Raw genomic sequence first — 19271 nt, 5'->3', positions numbered from 1 at the left:
TAAATGGGCCAACCCAAGGGAGTCATATGAATGTATTTCAACTACCTGATGAATTAAGGCCTTTGGCGGTAGATAATAACCATCATGTTTAATATGGTTTATATAGGAAAATCCTTTCCAGGTTCCAAATGTACAGGACTAACTTAAACATTCCTCTACACACTCATTTTTAAAAATTAATATAATTCATGATCATGCTTTCTAAAAATATCTGTTAACTAAAAGCCAAGTAAAGCATACCCATTAAAAACAGCCAGAACAATAATAATGATTTTTAAGAGAGGAGAGTAGATGTTATCAGGCAATTGGGATAAACTGGCTACTATGGTTGAGGACCAGATCTATGGCCAAGACTCCTGGCAGCTCAGTGTGGTGAAAGGAACACCTGCCTTTTCCCCACAGGGCAGTGACCAGAGGGACGGGGCTGACGGGAGGGGGCGGGATACCAAGGAGCCCAGGGCATCTGCAGGTTTCCTAACATCTCTGGGCCTGTTTTCTTCTCTATAAAAGTGGTGGGATTGACTAGATTACATTAATGTCAGTTTTAGTTCTAGAATGTTGTGAATCATCCTTGACTCACTGATCAATATTTTTAAATACCCAGTTTATTCAGAGAAACAATTGATTTTTCCTGGCATTGGTTTGTAGGAGGACTCGTGTCTGGCCCCGTCTTCCTTCACCCATCAGCTGAATTCAGCAGATAGCTGCTCCTGTATTCTGGAAGCAAAGCTCTTCTATGGTTCGTCTTTTGTGCTTTCCAGGTTTCCTCTTCCGTCCCTGCCGTCCTTCCCCATCTCCTCTTCTGCCTGTTTCACCCACCAGACTTCCAAATGGGGGCTTCCTCTGTGCACTAGCTCTTCTCCTGTCTGACTCAGCTATACTCTGTCTGCGTCTCCTTTTCCTCCCCACAGTGTGAAATGCCATCTCTGTGCTGACGGCTCCACAAATGTTATCTCCACTCAGCCCCCCGTCATGTCTTACTCACTTTCACACTATTCCCCTAGAACACACTTTACTCTTCCCTACCTTGGGAACTTTAGATCTGCTGTCTCCTGTTTCTAAGACACTCTTCAAGTCTTGTCCTAGTCCTTCATTTATCGTCTTAAAACTCACTTCTTCAGAAAGCCTGTCTCTCTCCACTCTATCAACATAAGCACCTGCCAGTCATTCTCAGTAACATAGCCTAGTTAATGTCTTTTTAGCACTTGTTACAAGCTATCAATATTTTCCTTTATTTATTTGTTACTTTGTTGTTCGTCTCCTCCATTATAACCCAAGCACTGGGAGTACAGGATGGTATCTGTCTGTTCTCCCAAGGACCTAGCACAGAGCCAGGCACAGAGCAGGTGCTGATAAATTTCTGTTGAATGAATGGGTGTATGAATATGATTCTTCTGGTTTCTTAAGCTAATAGAGCCCCTCACACTCTTTTCTGGTGACAGAGTCTAGAACACACGGAGTCTAGAACACCTAGAGAAAATGGGTCTTAACAGAGTTCTTGGATGTCTCTCTGAAGGATCAAAGCTTCAAGGGAGGTTTGGGAAAGAGCAGGATGGGAGTCATTCCTAGTCTGCTTCTCTGAAGAGTGTCCTAAAAAACAATTCTGCTATGTTATCTTTTCCAAAGATGGCCACAAAAATACTTCCCAACCCACATACTTTTCTTAAGATGTGATGCAGACATTCCTCCTATTGAGAGGTAGGCTCTGCATTCTTTCCCCTTGAATCTGGGTAAGCTTATAACTTTAGCAGAAATGACATTGTGTCTTACAAGTTCCCCTGAACAAAGAAACAAATAAGAAACAAGGCTACAGCATAAAAGGGAATACAGCTTTTACCTGGTTCTCCTGGCATACTTGCTCTTGGAACCTAGCCACCGTTCTATGAGAATGCCCAAGCAGCCACATGGAGAGGCCATATGGAGGTGTTCTGACCAATAGCCTCAGCTGCAGTAACAGATGAAAACCAGTATCAACCAACAGACATGTGAGCGAGGAAGCCTTCTAGGTGATCCCAGGCCTCCAGTTACCAAGTGAACCCAGCCTTTGAGTCTTCCTAGTTGAGTCCCCTATCATGTAACAGAGATAGGCCATCCCCAGATCGCCCCTCTCCAAATTCCTGGCCCGCAAAATCAGTGAGCATAATAATTTTTTAAAACAATTTTTATTGGAGTATAGTTGATTTACAATGTTGTGTTAGTTTCTTCTGTACAGCAAAGTGAATCAGTTATACATACACATATATCCACTCTTTTTTAGATTCTTTTCCCATATAGGTCAGTACAGAGTACTGAGTAGAGTTCCCTGTGCTATACAGTAGGTCCTCTTAGTTATCTATTTTATATATACTGGTGTGTACGTGTCAATCCCAATCTCCCAATTTATCCCTCCCCCTCGCCCTTTCCCCACCCTGGTAAGCATAACTTACTTACAAAACAGAAATAGAGTCAAATAGAGTCACAGATGTAAAATGGTTTTTGAAGCCATTACATTTTGGGGTTTTGTTAGCAGCCGTAGTAACCAGAACACCAATATTATTTGCTGTTAGTTATAAAATGATTCCTATTCTCTCAATATCAGTTGCACAGGTGGTGGCATTGATACAACTGTGAAGATTTGCAGACAAGAATTCTACCTGGAGAAATGAACAGTTCTCCCACTTATGTATAAAATTAACATGTTGCAGCGAGCTAGGGTCGGTTCACACTGGCTTATGATGTACACATTCCCAATGTGTACATCTTTTCCCAACCAGCCATGGTGGAAATAATTACACCGTGGAAATTGGCAAGCACTATAAATCAGGGCTTTTTTCCCCTCCTCCATAGAACTGGCTTGCCAGTCCACCTCTAGGAATGTGTGGCTTCACTTCTTGGTAATAATCTTTCTGCCCTATTATAAAAAAAGAAAATTGGCAGTTTTTCCTCCAAGGCTCCTTTAAAGCCACCTGTGATGTTCCAAGAGCCGCAGGATGGCTCCCTACTCTAACATCCTCTTCCAGCATTTCCACGTTGGACCGTCCCATCCCTGCAGAGGTGGAGTAAGCCCAGATGTTCTGGGAGGGGCTGAGTGCCCCCAAGATTCCCTAGGAGAGAGGGGTTTTCCTGACTCCACTTAATTTGTGCCCACAGAAAGTTCTCCTGCTGGCCAGTAAAAGCATGTCCAGCAGGTCCAGCTCTGCCACATTTTCAGATGGGAAGGCACCCTCCATTCTCTTCTCTGCAGTGGCTGAGGACCACGCATATGACCCAGACACACACAAAAGGATGAAGCAGGCCCATGAATTAAGCCTCTAATAAAGACTTGTTGAATTGCATTATTGTCAATTCTCCCAGCGCATGAGTGGTACTTTCTGATGCCACTTTAATAAATTACATCTCCAGTGTATTTGCATAGCTATTAAGTATCTTCATTATTAGGATAGGAAATTGGGCAGCAAGGGATGAAGTATCAAGCCCTATGCTGGATGAACACAGTGGGAAATCCTAGAAGTAAAACCAAGTTTTGCATTCATTCAAACTAGAGTTTGAGGAAGAAAGATTTTAAACTTTAGGGTCATACAGCCTCATATCTTCATGTCAGCATTCTGCTTCTAACAACTTACCCTACAGATATATCTGCACACAGACAAATTAACAGATAGGTATTATAAGGACGTTTACCCAGGTATTGTTTGGGTTAATCAGTAAGTTACTAGTTTAAATTGTGGCTACCCGTGCAGTGAAATATTTTAAAAAGCCATTTTTAAAAGGAGGCAGGCCTGTATATATTCACATAGGAACATCTTTAAAATACTTTAAGTGAAAAATCAAGGCTGGAAGTCCCTGGTGGTCCAGTGGTTAGGACTCCCGCTTTCACTGCCAAGGACCCAGGTTCATTCCCTGGCTGGAGAACTAAGATCCCACAAGCCACGCAGTGTGGCCAAAAAAAAAAAAAAAAAAGTCAAGGCCATGCAGTCTGTAATGTTGCAAATTGGTCAAAAATAATATATTCATATATGTGAGTATTTGCATGGAAAATGTCTGAAAAGAAGCAGGAAAAACTGTTGGAGGGGTTAGGTTGAAAGGACAAGAAATTTGGAGTGGAAAAGAGCCTCATTTTTCATTGTAAATGGTTTTGTTATATGTTAAATTTTTAACCATATGCATATCTTTTTTCCTGATGGAATCATTTATTCGATTACATCATTTAAAAAATTTTTAAATTTAAAAATTGAGGTAAGATACGTTTATAACATTACGTAAGTGTCGTGTGTATGAAGTCACATCACTAACACAACTTAATACAACTTAATAAAAGCACTTAATTTGTGTTAAGATGATTGAAATCCTTTTAGACAATTTTATTCCTCCTCAGTTTTATTGTTCCTGAGAAGATCTTCCAGTTATTGTTTGCTAGTCAACCACGCCCTTGTAAATTCACTCCGACCCCAAGCAGCTCTAAAAACATATCTGTTTTGTTTGTCACTTTATCTTCAGCACTAGAGCAGTACCTGGTGCACAATGGAGGCAAATAAACAATTAAAATATATAGTATGTACGATGGTGCTGTGAAAAAAATTCAGCAGAGAGGGAGAGGGGTGAAGTGCAACTTTTTAAAAAGGTGGTTAGGGCAAGTTTTATTGATAAGTCAATATTTGAGTAAAGACTTAAAGGATTTAGCAAAGCAAGGGATGAGGCAATTGGGAATAAGAGATTTCTAGGCAGAAGAGTAGCAAGTGCAAAGCCCTGAGGTAGGAGTGTGTCAATCAAATAATATGCTGAATTCTTTTAAACTTTACACTTTAAATATACATAGAACATTCCTTAACTTAACACAGGAACATGAACACAGTAGATTTGATTTATGCCATCATTTCTTTAATTCCCAGGGTTAAAGATGCTAACCAAGTAAACAATTTTATTATTTTAAGCAAATGGAGGTGACTGTTCAAAGGGAACTGGAGCTGAGGTTACTACCCAAGAGAATTGAGGTGACCCTTCCAAGAAAGTGTGGGTGATCCCTCTGACAATCGAAGTTGCTTTTTAACAAGTCATAGATATGCAGGGCAATTTTGCAAATAACCCTGAACCATAAGATTTGAGCCCCCTTTTCTGGACATCATCGCAATAAGGACACCCAGCCCACACCTGTCTAATGGAGTCATCTCTTAGCTCACACAACTGGGTTCAGGTTCACATTGACTAATTCTCCAGTCTGATTTGGGTCTGCAACCCCCTGAACTGGAATCGACAAACCTTCCTGTCACCTGATTCTCAGAGTCTCCACCACTGTAATGACACCTTGTTTCACTTTCTGTAGGGCTTTCTGATTCTCAGCACTTTCTTCATGGATCTCATCCGACTTGACCTCCACACGATATGTCGACTTGACCGACACTCTTGTTGACTAAGCCCGTTCCCCAAACTCTCACCTCTGACTTCCATAGCATAGTCTCCCACTAATCTAGGCTCTTTCCTAGTCTCCCCCTGCCTGGGGCCCTCCCTTAATCAGTAATGTTCCGAGGGCTGCTTTGACTCTTTTCTCTCTCCCCCTACACTGGCTTCTCACTTAAATGCTCATAACATTCTTCCTACATTAACCCACAGGAAGAAGGAGGCAATTCCCACTCCCATCCCCATCCCCATCATCATTGTAATGTATAAGTAATGGTACCTGCTGAGTATTAAACAGAAAAACCAATGACTCAGTGGATAACGTTTATCATATATAGAAGAAAACTAAGAGATTGTGTAGAAACACAAAACTATGCTATTTGCGTCTGTCCAAGCTCAGTCACGCTGGGCCTTCCTCTCCAAGGGGCACAATTGGAGTGAGATTTTTAGCTAAGAAAGCTGAAATCTGAACAAGCGTATTTTGCTCTTCCTGAAGAAAGGCTTGAATAGAAGGATGTGGTCAGCAGGTGACCTAAAGAAAGAGCAGCCAGAGAGTGCAGCCCTGTATCCACTGCACAGACCAGAGGGGAGGGAACCCGTGTGTTCTGACCTGAGAGCTCGCCTCCATGCTTCACGCTCTGTTTCCCCATCACCATCCCCAAGCCCCACCCAGGGTTTGCCCGAAGTAAGGGGTCCATAGCCAGGGTGTTTAAGAAAAGAATCCTATCTTTTGGTGTGTGGGTAAGAAAGAAAAAATATCAATAGAAAAGGCAGCAATGTCCCAGCCCCCATCTCAGCCCCACTCCTACCCTGGTCCTCAGGTGGAACCCCTCCATGGGTGCTGGCAGTGTCCTCAAGCTGATGGTGACTTACCACAGACATGAAGCTGTCACCTGTTCCGGGACCATGGCTCATCAGCTCGGGACTCTCACTTCCAGGGAGAGCAAAAGGAAGAGGTTGGGACCTTGAGACCATGAACTCAGGAATCAAACCAGCTGGGTTCAGATCCCCGCTCAGCCACTTACTGGTTGTATGCCTTCAGCAAGTTCCCTGCCTTACTGTACCTCAGTTTTCTTATCTGCAAATTGGGGATAAATAGAGCATCTAAGTCACAGGGTTTTAAGCACTCAATGAGCCAAGACAGCGCCTGGCTCAGAGTTAAATTCTCGATGTCACGCTAATGGGCGGGAAGCAGCAAGACGACTACGAACCTCAGTTCTGAGGAAATTCATTGCCTCTCCCAGTTTCTGCTCAGGAGAGCCAAGCTTGCTTCGCGGTGGTCCTTTTCCCCCAAGGCAACTGCATCAGAAGCATGGCACTTATCTCTCTCTGGTTATTTTTTTCTAAGACCCAAGCAGGAGGGAGGAATCAAATGACTGCTTTATCCTCCTCAGAGCAAACAGTTTAATAAATTATAGAACATTCTTCTGGCTGGTTCCTCTGGAGAGGCCAAAGTTACCTTTTGAATTATGATATATTTTGAGCTAAATATTTCTACCTAAATCCTGAACATTTCCATAGCCTTATGTTTTCCTCTGGTTATTTGTTTGCCATTTTTGTTTTTTTTTTTTACAAGGGAGCAAAAACATTTGTAGAAAATAATTCTCATATATAAATAAAAACAGCTACAGAAACAGACTCACAGACATAGAGAAGAGACTTAATGGTTGCTAAGGGCAGGGGATGGGGGCAGTGAAGGATTGGGAGTTTGGGATTAGCAGATGCAAACTAGTATATATAGGGTGGATAAACAACGAGGTCCTACTGTATAGCTCAGGGAACTATATTCAATATCCTGTGATAAACCATAACGGAAAAGACTATGAAAAAGAATGTATATATATATAACTGAGTCACTTTGTTGTAGAGCAGAAATTAACACAACATTGTAAATCAACTATACTTCAATAAAATTTTTTAAAAAACTCCACTGTTTTTTTCTCAACCTCAAGGTTAGCTATGCAGCAACAACTTTAAGACACAGGCTCAACAATTTCTGGAAATATGTATATGAATATTCTGGACCAACAATTCAGTAAGAATCGTTCATCTCACTTCCTTACCTTGGATTTTACGCTCGCGAAGCAGCCTGCTGGTCATAATTTGTCTTACAGGCAGAGAATGTATTGAGTGGTGAACTTGAGTCTTTGGGAGAATTTTTAGTATTTCTATTTCTCACTCTAAATGAATGAATTGACATGGTGATCGTACATCAATCTCTTGTGAGTCAGGTGTATACAAAACAGCCACTAAAACACTGGTTAGTTCTGGGGGTCCTAGCAAGTCAGAGTTCCCCACCCTCTACATCCTCTAGAATGCTATGGTCACACCCAAGTGTGGTTACCATTTTGTGAGCTCTGACTGGACCTTCTAGTTTACCTTTATAACGTCTCCATTTGGTTCTTAGTTACAGCAGCAACTACCATAGTTACATCTCCTACTGTGCCTTCCCTCTGCATCTGCCCAGCAGACCCTAACTGAGTGTCCCACAGGCATGTCTTTTTTATTTATTTATTTATTTTTGGCTGCGTTGGATCTTCGCTGCTGCTTGCGGGCTTTCTCTAGTTGCAGCGAGCGGTGGCTACTCTTCATGGCGGTGCACGGGCTTCTCGTTGCGGGGGCTTCTCGTTGCGGTGGCTTCTCTTGTTGCAGAGCACAGGCTCTAGGGCACGTGATCTTCAGTAGTTGTGGCACGCGGGCTCAGTAGTTGTGGCTCACGGACTCTAGAGCGCAGGCTCAGTAGTTTTGGCGCACAGGCTTAGTTGCTCCTCGGCATGTGGGATCTTCCTGGACCAGGGCTTGAACCCGTGTCCCCTGCATTGGCAGGCGGATTCTTAACCACTGCGCCACCAGGGAAGCCCCCCACAGGCATTTCAAGCTCAACACTTCTAAGACATAATTCAGAGTCTCACCCTGCAAGCCCATTCTTCCTGCTGCTCCCACAGGTGGTAGGGGATCCTAGGAGAGATTTAAGCAGAGTAGTTACACGATCTGGTTTGCATTTCTGGTTTGCATTCCCTACCTGGTGTAGAGAATAGATTGTTAGAGGACAGGAGTGGATACAGGGGGTCAGTTAGGAAGATATCACAGTCATCTAGGTCAGCAATGATGTTGGCCTGGACTGAGGGATGACGTTGAAGAGGGAGGGAAGGAACACTTACGAGATATGTATGAGGTGTATTTGTGATGACTGGATGTGAAAGGTGGGACAGAGGAAGACATCAAAGATGACCCTGGGTTGTGGTGGATGGTGGGATCATTCACTATGAAAAGACAGCAGGCTTGGGGAGGAAGATCATCATTTCTCATTTGGACATATTGCATTTGACACATCTCTGAGACATCCAGAGATTCCATGTAGGGAACTGGACTTACTCTTTGAGCTCAGCTGGGAGAAATGGGTCAGAGATACAAATTTAGACGTTGTCAGCCTATTGATAGTACTTGTATTCATGGGCATGCATGGAATCATCAAGGAAATGATTAGAGAATGTAAAGAGAAATAGAGATAGAACCAGACAGAGAGAGAAGAACTAGAACAGAGTGACTCCAGTACAAGAAGTCAGACTGATCTGTAGGATCTGGTAAAGGCCTCTGACCCACAGGGTCCGGAGCTGTGGGAGGAGAACCGGCAGGGGTGATGTCAAGAGAGGGGGATGCTCTAGGGAGGAGGGCATGGCCACCTGGATGGGCTGCTGCTGAAAGATCAAGTTGAAGTGTCTATAACCTTTCCCTTGGGAAAAATTCCATAATAGAACTGGAAAACATTTATCACAAAGCCCCCCCAAAACAAACAAAAAACAGCTCTCTGGATAGCCATAGTTTATGGTTTGAAATGCAATGTAAATCCTAATTACATATAATAAACTTTTCAAAAATGATTTATGCAGCACCAAAATAATTGAAAAAAAATCCACACGATTTTTCATCCAGAAAGTTTGTCATTTCAACGTCAGACAGTTGCATGTTTCCAAATGTCTCAGTGTTTGGCAACATAGAAACCAAATGGGCAGGTGTTTGGCTGTCTTTTTTTTTTTCCCATGAATCATCCTGATATTTAGCATTATGTGCAAAACAGCCGAAAACTCTCCACAGCTCGCTGACCCACATTCCCACCTTTCTAACATAAAGCTGGTGGTTGCACCTTGATCTTTTTGGTTATGCACTGTTGGTTTCTTAAATCACTTAGGACACCATTTGTCAGTGTTCCCAGACTCACAGATAAAATATCACATGTGTTCCCTCCCACCATGAAGCCAAACCCAGACAAATTTTGAGTCAGTAGCACGAGCCCTCCAAGATCCTCACATCAGGCTTTGCTTGTTTCCTAGGAGACGAAGCTGTGCAGCTAGTTACTATTCCAAAGCACACAGCCAGATTCCCATCACTATGATATATTCCATTTTCTATTCAGTTTCATCCCCAGGAGGAATCTCAGGGGTTATATGGAATTGCGCATTAAGACTTGCCCTTCTGTCAAACATTAATAGGATCACGGAATCATAATTCAGAGGGAGACTGGGGAACTCATGGAATCATTTCACTCACCATCAGCAGAAGAACGTTTAACGTAACCCTGAGGAACTAAGGAATTCCCATGTTTAAAAGACAGCTCCTTTCCCCTCCATCAGAAATGATTCTACAACCTCCGGCAAACAATTCTCACTGCTTAGCAGCCTCTACCCTGTGAGAATCCTGGGTGACATGGCGTCAACACCCATCACAGAAGGAGATTGCTAGTCAAAGATAGACTGGGAAGAAAATGATCTAATTCACTTAGCGATGATTCAGATATAATATTTTGAATTCTGGAAAATATTATGGAAAAGTGAAAGCACCAAAACACAGCCAGTTCACAACATAATGTTTTCCACACTAGATTACTCATGCCAGGAAGAGTCCAGAGGTCACTTGGGTCAACTCTTGAGGAGATGTGGGAATTAACCACTGTCACTCAGTGTACCCTTTTTTCATGCTTCTTCCAGTAAATAAATCTCCCAGTGGGATGAGACTTAATTATTTGAACTGTGTCTGCTCTGTTACATATCTTTGAAAAAATTTTTAGTGTCCTCCAAGGAATTAGAAAAGGCATCAGAACATCCACCGTCCATGTGCTCAGTCACCCTTTCAGCAACATTGGTAGAATGCCTACTGTGTACTAGGCTCACTGTTAAGTGCTAGGCATAGAGGCATCTGTTGTAATGACATCCTCTGTCAATCACTGTGATAGACAGAGAAGGTACAGTGGTGAGTGGAAACGTCTGGGCTTCGTGAAACTTATCATTTAGAGGTGGAAAGAGGGAATGATCAAAGTACCACACAAACAAATACAAAATCACCACTACGTTAGATCCTCTGAAAGCATAAATAGGGGGACCCACCTAATGAGGGAGGAAATAATGACTGAGAGGCAACCTGATGACCAAGTGAACCACGTGAAAAGTACCCCAGATAGGGAAACTGGCACAGCAAAGGCGCTGTGCCTGGAGAGGAAGAGCAGTTGGTCATTTGAAGAACTAAAAAAGGCCAGTGTAGTCGAGAACAGAGAATGCAGAGAGAATGGCATGGGGTTGGTGTGGGGCACAGTGGTGACACATGGGTGGAGGTTTGGTACAGCTCTGCTCTCCATCCTAAGAGCAACAGGAAGCTCTTGTAATCCTTCAGGCTGTACAGGGGATGCCACAGCCAGATTTGTCTTTCAGGAAGAGCACTCTGGCTACAGTACAGTGACTAAATGAGAGGGGCAGGAATGGACGCAGGGATCCATTTGAAAAATTAGTGTAGTAAGCTAGCTTAGAGAGAAGGGAGGAATGGACTAGGGTGATGGCAGTGGAGTTGAAGACAAGAGAAAATTTCAGGGCACATCTAGCAAGCAGAAACAGCAGGACTTGGTGATGAACTGATAAATGGTTAAGGGAAAGGAGAGTTTTCAAGGATGAAACCTCTGGCTTGCATACTAGGAGGGATGGTGATACCACTTACTGAGATGAGAAACAGAGAAGAGCATCATGGCAGGGTGAGCGGGTAGAGAGGATGGGCGTGGCCACCACGAGTTCAGTTTTCTATGACTTTAATTGGAAGTGCCTTTGGGACATCCAAGAAGAGACGTCAAGGAGACAGTAAGATCGACAAGTCTGAGGTACAGAGGCGATGTCGCAGTTAGAGGTTCGTATTGGGAGCGTATGTGCATCCGTTGAAATCATGGGTCAAGGGAGAGAGTGCAAAGTAAGAGGAGAAGAGAGCCTAGGAACAGACTTTGAGGACTCCAGTCCATGAAACCTTCGGAAGAGGCTGCATGAGAGCCAAAGTAGATGTGACCAGAGGGATGGGAAGCAAACCAGGAAGCGTTATACCATGGGAACCCAGAAAAGAGACTGTCCCAAGAAGAAGGGAGGCATTAGTGTCTAAGGAATCTGAAGCCTACGTGGAATGGAAGGAAACGGAGATGACAGATACGGACAATGCTTTCAGGAAATGGGCTGTGCGAAGGAGTGGCAGCTGCTGAAAGAGGATGTGGAGCTTAAAAGGTCTTTTTGTTGTTCAGCATGAGAGACAGGACTATTTAAACGTTGATGGGAGAGATCTCGAGAGAGGTTGAAGATACAGCAGAGAGAAACGGCAAGCGGCAGGGCAACGTTTCTGGGAAGGACGGATGGGATAGGAGCCTTTAGATGGAGAGATTTTATTTTGAGGATAGTCATTGTGGGTGTTGACAGCCCACGCAATTGCCTGAGCAAGCATCTGTTGCCAGCATCATGGTCCCAAAGATACTGGCAGTACCTCTTCACATCGCCACCCTGAGGCGGCCAGTCTAGTCAGAGCACTGCCTACCAGTCAACCCAGCGGAGTGGTCATCTGAGCCTGAGGCTTTGTTCAAGCCCCTGCCAGTCCCACAGTAGGGCTACCTTCTCATTCAGTGGCCACGTTGTTTGTAAACCCAGAGCACGACAAAGGGCTCTGGACCCCCAGACATAGTTCTGGCAAAAAAGCTAGCAAACGAGGTGAGTACACCCACAGGGTCACATAAAAGGTCCGGGGTGTATGGAGGTAAGGAGGAACCTTTCATCCTGGCTTTGGATTTGAGAAAGGTGATCACTGTCGGGTTGCTTCTTAGCTCTTGAATAAGCTGGCAGCTGCTCAAGGGCAAGAACTGTGCTTTTTTATTTATGTCCCCAGTGTCTAGCACTATCCGGGATACAGCTGATGGACCAGGAGGCCAGGATCCCTCACAGGGGGTGAAAAGAGGATAGAGAGAGAAATGAGACTGGAAAGAGAGCCCGGTGGAGGGTCAGCGCCGGGTTGAGGTGTTCGCCCGTATTCTGTGAGTCGATGGGGGCCGTGAAAGTTCTTAAATCTGCAGACCTGTCCAGAGACCTTTAGGGTGGTTCAACTCCGAGATGCGTAAATAGAAGTCTTTATGAGGTTAGGGAACAGGTGGGGAGACAGAAACAGGAGTAAGAAGGCCGGGAACATAAATATGTATCTTGGAGTTTTAAATTGCAGGTGGAGCAGCTGTAAAATGAAGGCATTATTGGGGTGGAAAGGATGATTGTCAGCCAAATGTCAAAGTCCTCACTGGACCAGGGAAGGAACAAGGAAGTCTGTTATATCAACCCACCAGGAGCAAGGGGACCAGAAGGGGTGGGAAGGATGTGGAAGGGAAGGCAGAACAGCCTAGACCTCAAAGAAGAAAGGCTTGTGCCCTTCCCTTTTCTGTTTGATGAATTCTATTCACTCCTTAAGTCTCAACTTACGTTTTCTATTCTGTGAAACTTTCCCAACCCTTCCTCCTCCTCGTTCTCGCCCACCTGGCCCAACCCTGCTCAGGATGTATTGTTTCCTCTCTTCCATCCCTTCCATGGCTTTAACAGCGTTTCGAAACTGAACTGCGCACACATCTGTCATGACATTAATTACATTGTATTGAGGTTTACAGTTCACTTGCCTGGATCCCCCAGTAGGCAGGGGGTTCAAGGGCAGGGGTTTATCTTATTTGAACCAGATCCATCACGATACCCAAGTCAGTATCAATTTTTTTTTTTTTTTTTTTTTTGCGGTACACGGGCCTCTCACTGTTGTGGCTCTCCTGTTGCGGAGCACAGGCTCCAGACACGCAGGCTCAGCGGCCATGGCTCACAGGCCCAGCCGCTCCGCGGCACGTGGGATCTTCCAGGACCGGGGCACGAACCCGTGTCCCCTGCGTCGGCAGGTGGACTCTCAACCACTGCGCCACCAGGGAAGCCCCCAAGTCAGTATCTTTTGAGGAGAGAGTGAGGGCATGGCATTGGTGTGGAGGTGGGCAGGTGCATTTGGACAGTCAGATACAGATCGTGAGAGAGCTCATGGAGAGAGAGACTTGGAAGCTGACAGCAGAACAAAATGATGATTAACACCCAACACTTCCCACGTGCCGGGCGCTACCTCCATGTAATAACTTCTCAGTCCTCACAAGCCCTTAGTGTGCCTGTGATACAAACAAGGAAACTGACTCTCAGAGAAGTTACAAAACTTGCCTCAGATCACAAACCTAGTAGGTGGTAGCGGGAGAGTCTGAACTCGAGCAGTCTGGTCAGCGCGAAAACTCAGACCTACCCACTACGCATACTGTCCTGCCTCCTAGTGAGACGTCTTCAAAGGCAGTGTTACAGGCTAAATTTTGTACCTGCAAATTCATATATTGGAACCCTAATCCTCAGTACCCCGGAATGTGACCGGATTTGGAGTTAAGGTCTCTAGGGTAATAAAGTAAAATGAGGCCATTAGGGTGGGCCCTAATCCAATCTGACTGGTGTCTTTATAAAAAGAGGAGATTTGGACACACACACAGACAGGGATGTGCACACTGAGGAATGACCCCATGAGGACACAGAGAGAAGGCCGTCGTTTACAAGCCGAGGAGAGAGACCTCAGGAGAAACCGCATCTGCCAACACCTGGAGCTTGGATTTCCAGCCTCCAGAACGGTGAGAAATTAACTTCCTGTTATGGAAGCCACCCAGTGTGTGGTACTTTGTTATGGCAGCCCTAAGAAACGAAGACAGGCAGAGTGGTGGAAGACTGGGTCACTGAAGCAAAGTGTGAGAAGAGGAAGAGGAAAGACAGCCAACATCCCAAGTCTACATCGTTAATAAGATAAATAGCGGATCCGGCCACAATTCCCAGAAGGCATGACTGTCCTCTCAGGGGCCTGGAGGGCAGTGTCCTGCATCTAGGGTTTCCCCGTATTTGTACATTTCCACAGCACTTTTCCAGAGGTCCTTCACGTTCCCATCTCATTTTTCACCCACCACCTGACAGTTGGAGGGGTAACCATGGGCACGGTGTGGGATGTCTGGCCTTGGACTCCAGATCTGCCCGGTAAACCGCAGGCTGAGAGTTCTTCCGGAGGCTCCAAGACAGGACCACTATCTTTGCTCTCCCCTATCCAAGCGGAGTCATTTATATTTTAATAAGATTATTTTCCAACTCAACAGTTTATCATTTCATGTATCCCTTTGCCATCTGGTCCCCTTATGCTTGCCTGTAAGGCTAGTGGCTTTCTTTGTCTAAGTAGACTTGTCAATAGTTGATAATTTTTCTTGTCATGATCATAATATTTATTTTTCACATCAGACAAAGTCTTCTGGAGACTTGGAAGAAAGATTCTTTTTTCATGTTTCTCTTTAACCTGAATATTTTATTGCTGGGTTACTTCCCCAACCAGGGATCAAACCTGCACCCCTGCAGCAAAGGCCTGGAGTCTTAAACACTGGACCACCAGGGAAGTCCCAGAAATGTATTTCTTAAAATAAAGAATTAAATAAAACTGAATGAACAAAACTTCTCAAACTCTACTGGATACCCTAAATTAGTGTATTAGATCAGGCTGGGCTTACAACAAATGAGCCGGAAGATTTAGACTCATGCAGTGAAGGGGCCTAACTTCCCTCTAACTTGAAACTCAAACCCAAGCAAATCCCATGCCCAGGAGATATTTACTTTTATCTTTGTTCAATCTCTAGCCTTTAAATTTCTTATCTGAAAGCTACTTACCTTCTATTGTTTAAAACCTTTGGCGTTGTCCCAATTACTTTTGGCCTTCTTGATTACTAATCTATCTCTTTCACTGGCAAAATCAAAGCTTTTTACCATCAGATTATTTTGAGTTTTTCCTCCAATAATGGTGTCAGGTTCCTGGTAGGGCTTCCTCTAAGGAAGCTCAGCTTGGTGGGAGGGCCGGCCCTGTCCGTGGGGTCTGGAACAAGATAAATTGCCCTCTCCTTACCTCAAAAGTTCCATGAGGCCAGCCACTGCCTCTGACTTGTTCCAATGTGTGCCGGACACCCAGCCAATGCCCGGCACACAATGAGTGCTTAACAAATAAATAGACGATGGTCTTGTTTTCTAATACACCACCCCATGCTACAACATCCACAGAGGCTGAAACAGTATTCTAGGTGAAATACAACACGAGAGCGTGTTCAGATCTGTCTGAGAAAAAGTGATAAAAAAAATCAGTGACATCTTGTAATCATATGCTCCGTGGTTTCTAGAGGGCTTCACATTTCCTCTGCGATTTATGCCAAGAACCCCATTTTAAGGACAATGGAAGCCCCACAGGTTTGTGTGAGGATTAAAGAGATTGTGCGCATAAGGCCCCTACCACAATGCCTGACTTGTCGTGAGAGCTTCTAAAACAGCTCACGATCTACCCTGTTTCTCTAGTGACCTGTCGGACTCTGGTCAGAAATCAGCTTTCATTTTTCCTGGCCTATTACACCCTACCTCAGTGTTCCTCCCATTCTCACGTGGATGGGAACGTCTTTAAGGAGGAGGGCAGGGCGTTCTAAGCAGACCAGTGACACTCCTCTGCCCGCATCTTACAGCGGGGAGGGGGAGGGCGTTGCATCTCCCCAACAGTTAAAATGATCAACGCATCTTACAGCGGGATGGGGGAGGGCGTTGCATCTCCCCAACAGTTAAAGTGATCAACGTTAAATAGCTGGAAGTAGAGCCCAGGAACCATGTAAAGTTATGGGCAAAATACCCTATTGCGATCGCTACAAGGTCCTTGCTCTGATTACCCGCTGACAGCTCTTTTACCAAAAAAAAAATTACAAAGTGAGGCTCCAGGGACCCAAAAACTTACGCGGGAGCCCACGCACAGCTGGATACAGGTGCTCAGAGGAACAGTGAAGACTGTTCAGAATTTTTCTCTTCCCGCTAGTAATGCATCCCTGAGTCGCCATCTGAGGCTGTGCCAACAGTAAATAACACTTGTGTCCCCTGCAGCTGAGGGCGCCTGAATCAATGTATCATTTGAGATGCGGTCCAGGTTTTTGTCTGGTCTGACCTTTCTCTGGATATTTGAGAAAGACTGAAATAATTTAAGCAGCATCTCATTTTCTAAGGGCCATGCTAATTTCACTGTTTCTTCTCTGTTCTTTTTCTTAGTGTTGCCTTCCTGAGGGTGTACCTGGTCCACCTATAGACTTCCTGGCAGATGACAAGGACTCCATCCACATTAAATGGGTCACCCAGCTCCCCGACTCACTCACTGGGTGGCCTGGGGCAAGGCCCTTGAACTCACTGGGGTTTAGCTTCCTCGACTGTAAAGTGGAAAAATGAACCTATTTCACAGACCTTTGTGCAGGATTAAATGAGGTGACAAATATGAATTGTCCCTACACAGAATAGACAAAGGTAGGTTCCCTCGTGGCTGTAAGGATAACAAGGTAGCAGAATGTTCATTGGACTTACCTATTTGGCCACTTTTATCACTCCCTTTAACCTGGTCTCATGCACACTGTATTTGTCCTTCTACTTTTCTTTTTTTTTTTTTTTGCGGTACGCGGGCCTCTCACTGTTGCGGCCTCTCCCGTTGCGGAGCACAGGCTCCGGACGCACAGGCTCAGTGGCCATGGCTCACGGGCCCAGCCACTCCGCGGCATGTGGGATCTTCCCGGACCGGGGCACGAACCCGCGTCCCCTGCATCGGCAGGCGGACTCTCAACCACTGCACCACCAGGGAAGCCCTGTCCTTCTACTTTTCAAATAGGCTATAATGACCTATTGATTTCGGGGAGATGTTACATGTGTATAGAACTGCCTCACTGTCATCTTTGCCATTTTGTGTCCTTCTGGTCCCCCAGCTTTCCTTCCCTCCCTCTCTAATCAAATGCTCAGGGCCCTGTCCTGCCACACACTTGCTGGTCTCCGCACTGGGAAAGCTCTCCTCACTAACCCCCTCCACGCTGGGGCTGCTTCCCATTCATTCACTCAACACGTATTTATTGCTCGAAGGACTATTCCAGGTGCTGGGAATACAGCAGTGAACAAAACAGAGTCCCTGCTCTCCTGGAGCTGGCATTCCATGGATAGGATTGGGGAAGAAAGAACAGGTAATTAGTCAACAAACTTATCATATGTTACGTGCTGGCAGAGTTATAAGAAAGAGCAGAGCAAGGTAGGGGATACTGTGATGGGTTTAGTTGGGAAGGGCTCTCTGATGAGGGGCCATTTGAACAGACTCCTGAAAGACATGTGGTAGGAGCCTTGCAGAAAATCTGGGAGAAATTATTCCAGGGAGAAGAAATGGCAAGTGCAAAGGCCCTGAGGCAGAAGAGAGCTAAATATGCCTTCCCAAGAGAGCGTTCCCTGACATTCCAACTTGAATTACATTCTCTCTCAGGGCACACTGTTCTTTTCTTCACAGCATTCATCTCCACTGATGTTTTATATATATATTTTAATATATACTTGTTTAATAAGTCTCCCTCTCCTGATTATAAGCTCAGTGAGGGCAGGCCTCATATCTGTTGCTGTTTTCCCTTATTTGTATATCCAGAATTCAGCCTCCTGTTTGGTATTTAGTTATCAACTGCATGGATAAATTTAAGATGGTCATTAATGACATTGTGCTTTAAATCTCTCACAACATTCCTTTAGCCTCATCTGAGAATTTTCTTTTAGGAATTGGTACATGGGGTGGGAGGTGGGGGGAGTCTCCTTTGAACTGGCATGCTCCTTTCTTTCAGCTAATGAGCACAAATTGAGTATAATATATCCATTTCTGTTTTGTGTGCAAGGAATTTTATGCTCAGTAAGGACAATTCAGTTAAGATTTGGGGTTGGCATATTTACCTGTGTTTTTTCTTGATGATGAGATTGCATGTCTATTCTTCTTTTGTTTAGTTGGATTTCTCTTTTATGTAATTTAATTAAGATAAGAATCAAAAGGAGTGACATTTAGGTAAGTAGGAAGAAAGAACAGAAGGGAGGGGAGAGGGAGAGAGGAAAGACAATGGATTCCCCTTCAGTGATACCACTTGTCACTGCTTTGCAAATTGAGACTGGGAATGTAGCTAGCTCATGCTTTAAAAGTAATGATAGCTGCCTGGTACTAGTGCTTAGCATGTATCAGGACCAATGCTATGTATTTTTATGTATGATCTCATTAAATTCACAACAGGCTCTAGGGTAGATATCAATAGTCCCATCTTACAGATAAGTAAATAAAGGCTCAAAGAGGTTAGATAACTTGCTTTAAAACAGAAGAAAGAAGAAATGAGTGCCTTCCAGTGGCTTGGACAGGGCTGTCAGAATTAAGTCCAAACTGTTTTGATTCTCCCTGCCCCCAAGTTCCATCCAGCCTCACCCTATTAAGAGGCGGTGAGGCCCTCCAACGGTGATCGTTAACTCACCCCAGGTGCTGAGTGGGGTACTTTACAAACATCCATTATCCCCTTACAACAACAACCCCTGAATGCAGGTGCCTGCAATGGTCTTTAAGTTATTTTTAAAGGCTTTTTTTTTTTTTTTAACTAGCAAAAGAATGCATGACACCAATTGTAAACTGGCACGTTGGTGGTGGGAAGCCACTCAGACCTGTGCTAAGAAAGGTGATAATGAATTCACTGT

The sequence above is a fragment of the Stenella coeruleoalba genome (assembly GCF_951394435.1).
Source record: "Stenella coeruleoalba genome assembly, chromosome: 18".
In the NCBI taxonomy this organism is placed as follows: Eukaryota; Metazoa; Chordata; class Mammalia; order Artiodactyla; family Delphinidae; genus Stenella; species Stenella coeruleoalba.
The sequence above is the reverse complement of the archived record's forward strand: the minus strand, read 5'-3'. Positions refer to the sequence as shown.